The 11,763-nt window shown below is 33.0% G+C and overlaps 1 long non-coding RNA gene across 1 annotated transcript in view; it reads right to left on the reverse strand.

Moving 5' to 3' along the window:
* Positions 1–2,162, reverse strand: part of LOC127157491 (uncharacterized) — a 4,800-nt gene extending 2,638 nt beyond the window's left edge. Inside the window, exon 1 of the long non-coding RNA XR_007825922.1 lies at positions 1,870–2,162. This is a non-coding gene — a long non-coding RNA (uncharacterized LOC127157491). The remainder of the gene's footprint in view (positions 1–1,869) is intronic.
* Positions 2,163–11,763: the final 9,601 nt, after the last annotated feature.

The raw sequence follows: 11,763 nt of genomic DNA on the forward strand, positions 1-11,763 counted from the left end.
TTTCCTGCCAATTAGCAGTTTCTGGACTTAAGAGGACGAAGCCTAACAGAACCCCTTAGAACCTAATCAGGATTATAAGAGGTTTGTTAATTAAAGGCGTGTTTCTTCATTAAGGCATTAGATACAGCGGGTCATGATTGTAGATTTGTTTCACACTCTGAAATCCATTGGGAAATTTTGAGATGAATCCGCCCAGTCTGAGACCATTAAATATTTAGATACAAGATAATGTGTTTTTTGAAGAATATAGCACAATATAGGTGTCTTTGGTGTATTATGAGATCATTTAATGAACAGTTGTTTTGACATATTTAGCAGAATCACTATTGCAGTTGCTACAACTTTAAGGTTGATGGACAGATTCCTAAACTTCATTACTTCAGTGCAACAGAAATAGATGATACTTCAAAAAAAGCATACATTTACAGTGAAGCCTACACTCCAGTGTTATTGTAGGATTATTGGCTTATTATTAGAGTTTTAATTTGTTTTTATTTTTATATTTTATGTTTTCAGTTTAATTATAGTTAAAGTTTTAGTATTTTTTTTTTTTTTCATTTTTACTAGATTTTTTTGTCTATATAGTTTTTAGCTGTAGTTAATTTAGTACTTCAACTTTAATTATAATTAAAGTTTTTGTCATTTTTGTGTATTTTTGTCATTTTACTAGATTTTCAAAATTTCTTATAATTTATATTTTTTATTGTCTATATTGTTTTAGTTAATTTAAAAAAAAATAAAAATGAAAAAAAGAAAAAAATAGTTTTATATTGTTTTATAATTAAATGTATTCATTTTATTGTTTATTTTATTTTATTTTTTAAATATTTTTAAATGTATATTTCTTACTTTTATGTCCTGTTTTTCATTACAAATATCTAAATATTCTTAAATCAAGGTACATTTACTTGAAAGAAAATTACAAAATATATTAAGTATTTTTCTAAAAAAAAAAGTTTGTTTATGCTTAAAACAAGAAAAAAAAAATCTGTCAGTCTGCAGTCTAATAAGAAAAATAATCTTGTTTTTTTATTTTTCTTGTATTATTATATTATTTTTCTTAAAGATATTTTATATGTATTTATATGTTTGTTTATTTTTTTTTTATTTGTTTTGTCATTTTTAATATTTTTTATTTTCTTTTATAATTATTTTATTATTGGCTATATAGATTTAGTTTATTTAATACTTCAACTTTAAATTAAAAATGAAAAAAAGTGAAAAAAGTTGTTTTATAATACATTTTGTTCATTTATTATGTTTATTTTAAATCAAATGAGTTTTAAAAAAATTTTTTAATTTTTAATTAGCTATAACAAACCTGCTACACTGCAACTGCTTAGTATATTTCTTCTCCATAATTTTTGTTCTGTTTTTCATTACAAATTTCTAAATATTCTTAAATCAAGTTACATTTACTTGAAGGAAAATTCCTAAATATTAAATCTTTTTCTGAATAAATAAATAAATATAATATTTTTATATATAATATTTTATTTATTTTTTTCACCAGAATATAAAAACTGTAAAAATCTAGTCCCGAATAGTTTTTCCTTCCCATATGTCTGAAGACAAGCCATGAAAACAATAGTTATTAAAACTTTACTCAACGTCTTCTTGTTTGTGACATGTATAACACAAAGATGCATTGCATTAGGAATGAGATCAATGATGCTAAAAGCACCACATCTGAACCTTTCATAGAAGATAGAAAATCTTCAAAGTTTGAAGCAACATGAGGGTTAGTACGCAATGTTTTTGGGTGAACTTTTGCTTTACTAGCATCTAAGCTAAAGTTCTGCTAGTTTATGCATCCCTAATATGACTCGTTGCTGAGCTGTAGAACTTGTGTAGTTAAGAATTCTCTACCTGAAACGCAGGATTGATCCATCTGTCAGCAGGCACTTATTTCTTTCTGCTGTGCACACAAATTGTTAATGGTCGTCCACTCTGAACGTCAGAGAAAATGGCACATCCCTGACTTCTGCTCTCCGTCTTCCTTCTCCTTCCTCTCTGGGTTAACAGGGTTTAATTTAAATCCAAAAGGCCTGACAGCACACTTTCTGATGCTTTGGCCGGAATGTTCTGCATGGCTGTTCGGATCAAAGCTCGACCATCTCTCGTATTGAGCTGTTCTAACCTCTGTCCGTGCTGATTAACAGCGGCTTGCTCTGAGAGTCCTGCATAATCAGGAGCAGCATCAGGCAGAGTCACACGCGCTGATCATCAATATGGAGAAAATGCAGAGCTGTGCAGAAAACGCCTGACAATGAGCGTAAATCATCGTCGCAGGGCGTTCTGAGGCATGCAAATGATTCAGGAAATGACCCAAAAGATTCATTCAGAGTGTTTATATTTGACACAATCTTCTCTATAGTATAACAGAATACAGATTACATATTTGTCTGGAACAGAGCTGAATGCTTGAAAATGCTGTATCCCACAATGCAATGCACTTCACTGAGGTCATGTGACAGTCTTGCCTACTACTTTTTGTTGTTTGATTTTATTTTTATGTATCGCTTTAATTTGTATTAATATTTAATGTATTGTGGAATAATGCTGTTTTAGAATGACTTAATGAGATTTTACTTTGTTTGGTTTGTATCCTAGTATAAATTTAAATATCTTTCAATTTATTTGGAAAGCAACACAAGATCAGTGTTATTTTTTTATTTATTTATTTATTTATTTATTTATTAATTATTATTGTTATTATTATTATTATTATTATTATAGTGTTTATTAAAATGTTGCATTTTTTTATATTTTCAATTTTATGTAAAATCATTTTATGTTCTTTTATCATTTATCAATTAATTAAATTAAGTAAAAATAATTTATAAATTCTATCATTTATTTTATGTTTTAAAATATATTTAATACATTTATTTTATATAAATTATAAATCATTTATTTTATAAATAAATCATATCAGTGTTATTTTAATATTATTTATACTGTTTTAGCATTTTAGCATTTAACACTAAATTTCCTTATTTATGTTTAGTTTTCATTTTTAATTTATGTTTTAGTAATTTAGCCATTTCATTTAGTCATTTTTATTAATTGTTCTTAAATATTTTTTCAAATATTTTTATATTTTTTAAGTTTTTAATTTATTTTTATTTTAGTTCTTATTTCAGATTTTTAAATTTAAGGTTTTCATCAAATATTTATTTCAGCATTTTTAATTAACAACAACAAAAAAAGTTAGTTTTTTTCAGTTAACAATAACAAAAGAAATTAAAGTTTTCAGGTAATTTGTCTTTATTTTTAACATGTTTATGCTCTAAACAAGTGAAAAATACATGCAATAAAATGATAAACAAAATATACTTTAGTGTGACAAAAAAAATTATATAGAGTTTTTTTGCTCTCTATAAAAAAGTAAATGTGCTAAATTTCTTTCCATTCTTCAATTGAAAATAAAATTCCATGTATAGTTAAAATGTGAGATAATACCTAAAGATAACCAAGGCTTGTCAAAATTCTTCAAATTGCAGTGGAAATGGCACAAGAGCAAGAAAATGTTTCTTATTTTGTTGCTATTAGCAAACTGCTGCAAGCAGCATCTGTCTCATTCTTAGCTCTTATGTTCCTATAATGCAGAATGTAAATTCTCTTTGTATTGTATACTGTAACTCTTTGGCTATTCAAGATTAACAAGAGCAGAAAATTGAACTGTAACAATAACTGGCATTTTAATTTGGTAGTGGATCAGGTCTGAGTTGTAAAGCATTAGAGCACATTGATATTGTCCCCACAGGCTAATGATGGTCTGGCCTGTGTGTGTGTGTGTGTGTCAGGAGTTGCTTTGCATGGTTCAGGAGGTTAGAAAGGTTGTGTGCATTTAAAGACTGAATCACACCAGCTGTGTTTATGACTCTGCTGCACCTGTGGAGGTCAAACACACACAATCATTCAGACTTAAGCAGAAACCGTGCTTTGTTTTCTGTTTGCAACTACATATTGTGCACAGGACGTAATTTTAGCATCAGTTGGATTCAAGCATGCGCATGCATCACATGCATGTTGCTGCTCCATTTATTTCTGCATGAATTGTGTTTCTATACAACATGCATGGTGTAAATGTAAGACATTTTGAATGTTTAAATATCTCAAAACTTCAATAGAAAAGGCCAAGGTTAGTTGTCACATGTCTCAAGCTTTGCATATCAGTAAGTATGAGATGAGGTAAAAGTATAAATACTCCTGCTCATTTTACTGATTAAATAATCAGTCAGAAAATCAATCAGATATTTAGGGGAAAAAAGCACCTGGAGCCAGTTGTTTTCACCAGAATTTGCTAATTCATGATTAAAGCATTGACACTTTACTCAGGATTAACCTGAGGAGCGTAATTGAATGTTAAAGCCCCTAGTTCAGCATTTCACATGATCAGAAGAGATGGATCAAGACAGATGGATGTCAAATTGAATCCTCCTCTCGCTCGCCACGCTGCTAATTGTGTCGTTTACCTCGGTGAAAGCGTTACCTCTGACTGCAAGCGTTAAGACAGGTTAACGATGATTCACGCTGTCAAACATCTCTTGATAATTAAAAAGAAAAAAAACCTCAGTGTGATATACTGGCCTTTATTAGTCTGACTAGTCTATTCATGCTTGTTTGCAAAGTTTGCAGGGAAACCCACTTTATATTAATCATGTTTTTTTTTTTTTGTATGCAAAAGTCAAAACAACAATACTATTGTTTGTGGTAGTTGCTAAAGTGTTGCTAGTTGGTTGTTATGATGTTCTGGGTGGTTACCAGGTTGTTGCTATGTAGTTCGTAGGTTCGTAGGGTGCTGGGGTGGTTGTCAGGGAGTTGCTATGTTTTTGTTACAGTGTTCTATGTGGTTTTAGGGAGTTTCTATGTGTTAATAGGGTGTTTTGGGTGGTTATCAGGGTGTATTGTACAGTAGTTGCAAGGGTTTCTTAGGTGGTCGGGGTGTTGCTATGTTACTAATATGTTCTGGGTGGTTGGTGGTGTGTTATGTAGTTGCTAGGGTGTTCTGGGTAATAGACAGAGTGTTGTTACGTAACTAGGGTGTTCTGTTGGCATATCAGCGTGTTGTTATATAGTTGCTAGGGTGTTCTAGGTGGTTGTTGGGGTGTTGCCATGTAATTGCTAGGTGTTTTGGGTGGTTATCAGGGTGTTATGTAGTTGCTAGGGTTTTCTGAGAAGTTGTCAGGGTGTTTCTATCTTACTAGGATGTTGTGGTTGGTTGTTGGGGTGTTATGTAGTTGCTAGGGTGTTCTGGGTACTTGCCAGGTTGTTACAGTGTAGTTGCTAGGGTGGTCTGGGTGACTGACATGGTGTTGCTATGTTATTAGGATACTCTGGGTGATAGACAGGGTGTTGCTATGTGACTAGGGTGTTCTGTGCACATGTCAGGGTGTTGTTATGCAGTTACTAGGGTGTTCTAGATGGTTGCTGGGGTGTTGCTATGTAGTTGCTAGGGTGTTCTGGGTAATAGACAGGGTGTTGCTATGTTACTAGGGTGTTCTGTGTGCATTTCAGGGTATTGTTATGTAGTTACTGGTTGTCTGAGTGTTGCCATGTTACTAGCATGTTCTGGGTAGTTATCAGGCTTTTATGTTGTTCTGAGTGTTTTTTTGTTTTGTTTTTTTTTGGAGTGCTGCTATGTAGTTGCTAGGGTTTTCTGGGAAGTTGTCAGGGTGTTGCTAATGTTACTAGGGTGTTCTGTGTACATATCAGGTGTTGTTATGTAGTTACTAGGTGTTCTAGGTGGTTGTTGGGATGTGGTTGCCAGGGAGTTTTTATGCATTAATAGGGTGTTATGGGTGGTTGTCTGAGTGTTGCTGTGTTACTAGCATGTTCTGGGTAGTTAATCCGGCTTTTATGGTGTTCTGGGTGGTTGACAGGGTGTTGCTACTGTATATTGCTAGAGTGTTTTAGGTGGTTTTCGGAGTGTCACAATGTAGTTGCTAGGGTGGGTATTCTGGGTGGTTGTCATGGTGTTGCTATGAAGTTACTAGATTGTTTTGGGTAGTTGCTTTCGGCTAAATTATATGTAAGTCTATGGGATTTTTTTTAGCACATTTTTGTTATATATGCATGAATATATACTGTGGACAAGATCTTCTGCTTTCTTGCTAAAAAAAAAAAGTCCTTTTGAAGACCTCTCTCTTTCTCGCACACACACACACACACACACACACACACACACACACACACACACACACAGACGGTCTGCTTTACTATTCCACTCAAGCCACTCTCATTCTCAGATATCAGGCCTCATTATTGTCATCACATGCCACATTTGTACTCTGTTAGGGAGCAAATGGTGATAAAATGGAGCGTGGCCTCTCTCTTAGGTGCACTTAAACAAACTGGACTGTCTCTGAACACACACACAAAAACACTCTCTGTCTCCATCAGCACTCATTTTTACTGCTCTACTGCAGCAGAAAGACTTGTGCTGTTAGAGAAACAAACAGCAACAGTATGGTAATATTATGTATTCTGTTTGGTAACTTCATATACTTTCTTTTTAGATTAATCTGCACTGATGAATCAAGCACATTTTAGGAATTTTAACTGAGAAAGTAAGTTTTGATGTTAACTTTCAGGAGTATTTACACTGACAATGTTTTTTCAGTGAGAGATAGATGGTGATTTGACTTTGTTCAGTGATGTGAGGGACAATGCAGGAAGTCTATTTGTTGTCATTTTGTCATTTTTGTTGTCATTTGTTGAAAGGAAATCAATAAAACAAAACATGATATCAGAAAGAAAATCAGTGTCTAGACCCTCATGACTGTGTGTCAAGGTCAGTACGTCTCAAATAATATCAGAGGCATTGGCATTTTATGACGTGACAAGTTTAATTCAAGTTCTTTCAATTGAATATTTTAAAAAAAAAAAAAAATGCATTTTTAACATGCATTTTTAACATTCTTATTTTTTCATAAAATAAAATATAAAAAAAAAAAGACATTTAGGACTTTAGAAAAAGTAATTTAGATTTTTGTAAAACAATGTTTATATAAAATGTTGCATTGTATTAAATTGTACTTTAACACCATTTTATGAACAAGTTAGTTAAAAATTAATTCTCCTTGAATTTCATAAATGATAACCTTTAAAAACTTAATTGAAAATTATTTAAAAACCTGACCAAAACATAAGTTTGCAAATGCATTTTAGTGAGATTTTTTTATATCCTTGTTATTTATTAGATTTAAAAAATCTGAGAAATTGCTGCTTTATGACATGACAAGATTAATTCAAAAACATTATATTATTTCCATGACCACAAATTTGTAAACTTTTTTTTTTGTAACTTTCTTATTTTGTAATAGCATTTTAAGTTTGATTTGTAACATTCCTATTGACTTATTGACGTTAATTCACACTAATTTACTTTTTCACAAATTTGTCTTTTTTGTCATCAGACCTCATTCTTGATATACAAATGCAAAAGAAAAATATTTGTTTTGTGTGTAAAAAAAAAAAAAAAAAAAAGGAAAACATAGCATTAATTAGAATTTTTACCTTGTTGATGGATTTTATAAACAACTTACAAATTACTTGATAAATTTCATTAATGACCAGCAAAATCATCAAAATGGTTTAAAAATCTGGCCAAAACATACAACTTTGCAAATGCATTTTTAAGTTAGATTTTTAACATACCCATTTTTTCATTAGACTTCATCTATACTAGAATCTTAAAAGTTACTTTGACAAAGCATCACAATCTCTAGCAGCAGGTTGGATATTGGAACGCAAACCTCTTGAGAAAGTGTTGCATCATGCTATCAGTCGAGCTCTAGCAGCCATCGCGATGTTCAGCATATGTGTGCATAATGATTTGAGCAGCACCTCACTAGCGCAAACGTGTATTTAACGCGCTGAGGAACTGTCTGCGGCTGACCCGAGTGCTGCCGAGGTCTTTTCTCTCTGTCATGCCATATTCCTCTGAGGTTTCACATGACAAACTGCAGAAAGTTGTTTTGTCACGCTGTACCTTTATACGCTATGGTTTTTTTCCCATCGTCAGTCGCTGTCTGTGCTGTCAACCCACAGTCTGCACCTGCTCTCACATTCCTAATTAGACTTGTTTAATTAATTATATTCAGCAGCAGAGCAACCTATAAGCGCTCTCGTTGTCCTCGTTGTCCTCCTTTGCTCAGATGCTTTATAATTTGTAACAGTTAAAGTGTTACAGGGAATATTAGCATTTAGTAACATGAAAATAGTCTGGAAGAGTTTTCATGGTAGAGCATGAAGTTTGCAAAACATATATTGTGAATGAACTGTAAATAGTTTTTGATAAAAGTGTCAAATTCCAAATGCATGAATGCATTACACTAGGTTGGAATCAGTAATGTTACTTCCGCTTCCTGGTTTTAAGAAGTGAAATTATACTTTCAGCAGGTCTTTTGCTCTTTCAGCTTTGCATTACAAGTTGGTAAGCAATCCTCTCGCACCAGTCTACTAACTGCATAATTTTTTTATGCAGTGTAAATAACTTTTTTTTTTAATGCTCCCCCAGGCTGAATTATTATTTTAAAATTTCAGTAAAATCAGGTATAATATTAAATATTATTACAATTTAAAATAACTGTTATAAGATGTAATTTATTTCTGTGATGAAAAGCTGAACTTTCTGCATCAACTTCAGTTTTTAGTGTCACATGATCCTTCAGAAATCATTCTAATGTGCTGATTTGCTGGTCAAGAAATATTTCTAATTATTTTCAATGTTGAAAACAGTTGTGCTGCCCAATATTTTTGTGGAAACCATGATTCTTTAATATATAGAATATTTCAAAAGAACAGCATTTATTTGAAATAGAAATCTTTTGTAGCATTTTTACTGACACTTCTGATCAAATTACAGCATCCTTGCTGAATAAAAGTATTATTTTAATTACTGAACCCAAACTTGTGAAAGGTAGTGGGTATCTAATTGAAGAAAATGTAGGTTAGGACATAATTTTATCTATTAGGAATTGATTGGATTTTGAAAAGTGGTTATAAGATGCCAAAAGGGACTTGAATATGAGCATGCTAAAACAATTTCCAGTAGTTATTTGGCAATCAATTTTAATTATCCCACTCTGAAGTAAAGTCATTTCAGAGGCAAAACAGGTTATTATATTTTTTTTTCCATAAAATATTGTGAAGACAAATGTTTTTCTTTCTGAGTAATGTGCACTGATGAATCCTTCACAGTAAGACCAGGAATGAATATTAACAAATTAAATGGGGTCAGTTTTCATTTTATGTTGTATATTGTATGTATTAGGTGCATACTCAACATCCTCTGTGCATTTATGTAGCTTGTGCACTAACTTTTTACATTTACTGTAAATGCAAATCACATGCATATTTTTATGGCAGACATTAAACAATAAGTTATTTAACAAACAGAATATCCCTTACTCTAACAGCCTTCCGGATGACATTGTTCAGTGTAAAATGAACCAGCAAAATGTTCTTCCTCTCAGCGATAGAACCCATAAAGAGTGGTGGAGCCGTCTGTAATCAGGTGTGCCGTCTCCACCCACCTGCTCCAGGTAAAGGACACCTGTCACACTCAGCTGCCTTCCAGCTGTCCGATCCCCCCCTTAATCTGCAGGAGCAGAAAAAAGAGCCATGAAATATTCACTCCCTGATCAGCCTCAGCACAATAGAGGAGAACTTACTTCAGGCAGCAGTGTTGGACAACAACCTATTGAGTTTCCTACTCTCTGGCATCAGCCATATGGAGGACAGAAGATCATGCAACATGGTCCTGGTTATCACACCCTGATCGTGACCCCGTCTAAGGTCATTGCATCTTGATAGTAGCATGAAAAAAAAATAAAATAAATAAACATTCAGTGCATATTACCTTTTTAAACTAAATGGTTTCCTAACACTGTTTCCTCATCAGAACAGATTTGAAAAAATGTAGCATTCCATTACTTGCTCACCAATGAATCCTCTGCAGTGAATGGGTGCCGTCAGAATGAGAGTCCAAACAGCTGATAAAAACATCACAATAATCCACAAGTAATCCACACCACTCCAGTTCATTAGTTACCAACTTATGAAACAAAAAACTGCAATTTGTAAGAAACATTCATCATTAAGGCATTTTAACCTAAAACCTGAAGTTCTCTGTTCATAATATTGATTTCTCCAGTGAAAAAGTTGTCTCGTCTGAATCAGGAAAGAAATCTGCACAGATCAGGCACCGTTTACAAACCAAAACAGTCCAAAATAGCAGAGGACAACAGGAAATGGACTCATATTTTGGCCAGTAAGTTAAGTGTAAGTTAAAATCATCTTAATGATGGATTTGTTTAATTCCAACATGCAGTTTTTGGCTTTCAAGATGTTAACTGATGGACTTGAGTGGTGTGGATTACTTGTGTATTATTGTGATGTTTTTATCAGGTGTTTGGGCTCTCGTTCTGACGGCACCCATTCACCACAGAGGATCCACTGGTGAGCAAATTTCACCAAATCTGATGAAGAAATAAACTCATCTATATCTTGGATGACCTGAGGGTGAACTAAAATGCATCTTAAAATGTCACTGCATAATATCATGAATAATTGTAACCACAAATATGTGACCCTGGACCACAAAACCAGTCTTAAGTCACTGGGGGTTTATTTGTAGCAATAACTAAAAATACACTGTATGGGTCAAAATTATTGATTTTTCTTTTATGCCAAAAATCAGATAGGATTCTATATGATTATCTAGATATCATATTCTACCGTAAATATATCAAAATTAAATTTTTGATTAGTAATATGCATTCCTAAGAACTTAATTTGGCCAACTTTAAAAGCGTTTTTCTCAATATTTTTATTTTGATTTTTTTTTTTTTTTTTTTGCACCCTCAGATTCCAGATTTTCAAATAGTTGTATCTCTGCCAAATATTGTCCTATCCTAAACCATACATCAATGGAAAACTTATTTATTCAGCTTTCAGAAAATGTATACCCTTATGACTGGTTTTGTTGACCCTCCATGACTGGTTTTGTGGTCCAGGGTTATAATACTTTTTTATTTATTTTATTACATCTTTAGAAAGTGTAATGCATAAAAACATAACTATTTCAAAGGAATCTGCAAATATAATGCTTTGGCTACAATTATTTATGTAAATATAAAATGCATTACTATGCAAATTATGAATGCCTGTAATAATGCATTATACATATAGGCTTCAAAAAAGTGTTCCCAGTATTTCTAGCAGGAAGTGTTTTTATGGGCCCGAAAGTGACAGAGTTGGCGTTTGGCTGCGGGATGCCCCTGCTCTGTTCGGTTTAATTAATAAAGGCAGTGCCAGGGGACTCCCGCAATACTGTCCGCTATGACAGGACGTGTCTCCGGTGCACTAAAGCATTAAATGACCAACTCCTGTCAGGCTAACTTCCATTGGCGTCCCTGGAGACCACTCGCTTTTTGCTTTTTATTTTCTTCGGTTTCTCTCCTGAAAGAGAAGCCCTTGCTATTTTTGTTCTCTCTTCCTTTTCACCCCTTTTTCTTTCTTAAAGAGCAGAGCTCCTGGTTCTCTGCTCAGGGTTTTTCTGTGTCTGATGGCTCTAGTTTATTTCTGCTGGATTAATTGGTCCCTGAATGAATTCGGTTGACAGGGTAATTCATCATGAGTTTACTCTGACAGAGAGGGGGAGGAGAGGAGAGATATACAGGAGAAAGAATGGGAACTGGGAGGATGGAGGTTGATAATTTGACTCTTTCTCTCGCTGTTAAAGGAAAAAAT

The sequence above is a fragment of the Labeo rohita genome, unplaced genomic scaffold (assembly GCF_022985175.1).
Source record: "Labeo rohita strain BAU-BD-2019 unplaced genomic scaffold, IGBB_LRoh.1.0 scaffold_109, whole genome shotgun sequence".
NCBI classification, from domain to species: Eukaryota; Metazoa; Chordata; class Actinopteri; order Cypriniformes; family Cyprinidae; genus Labeo; species Labeo rohita.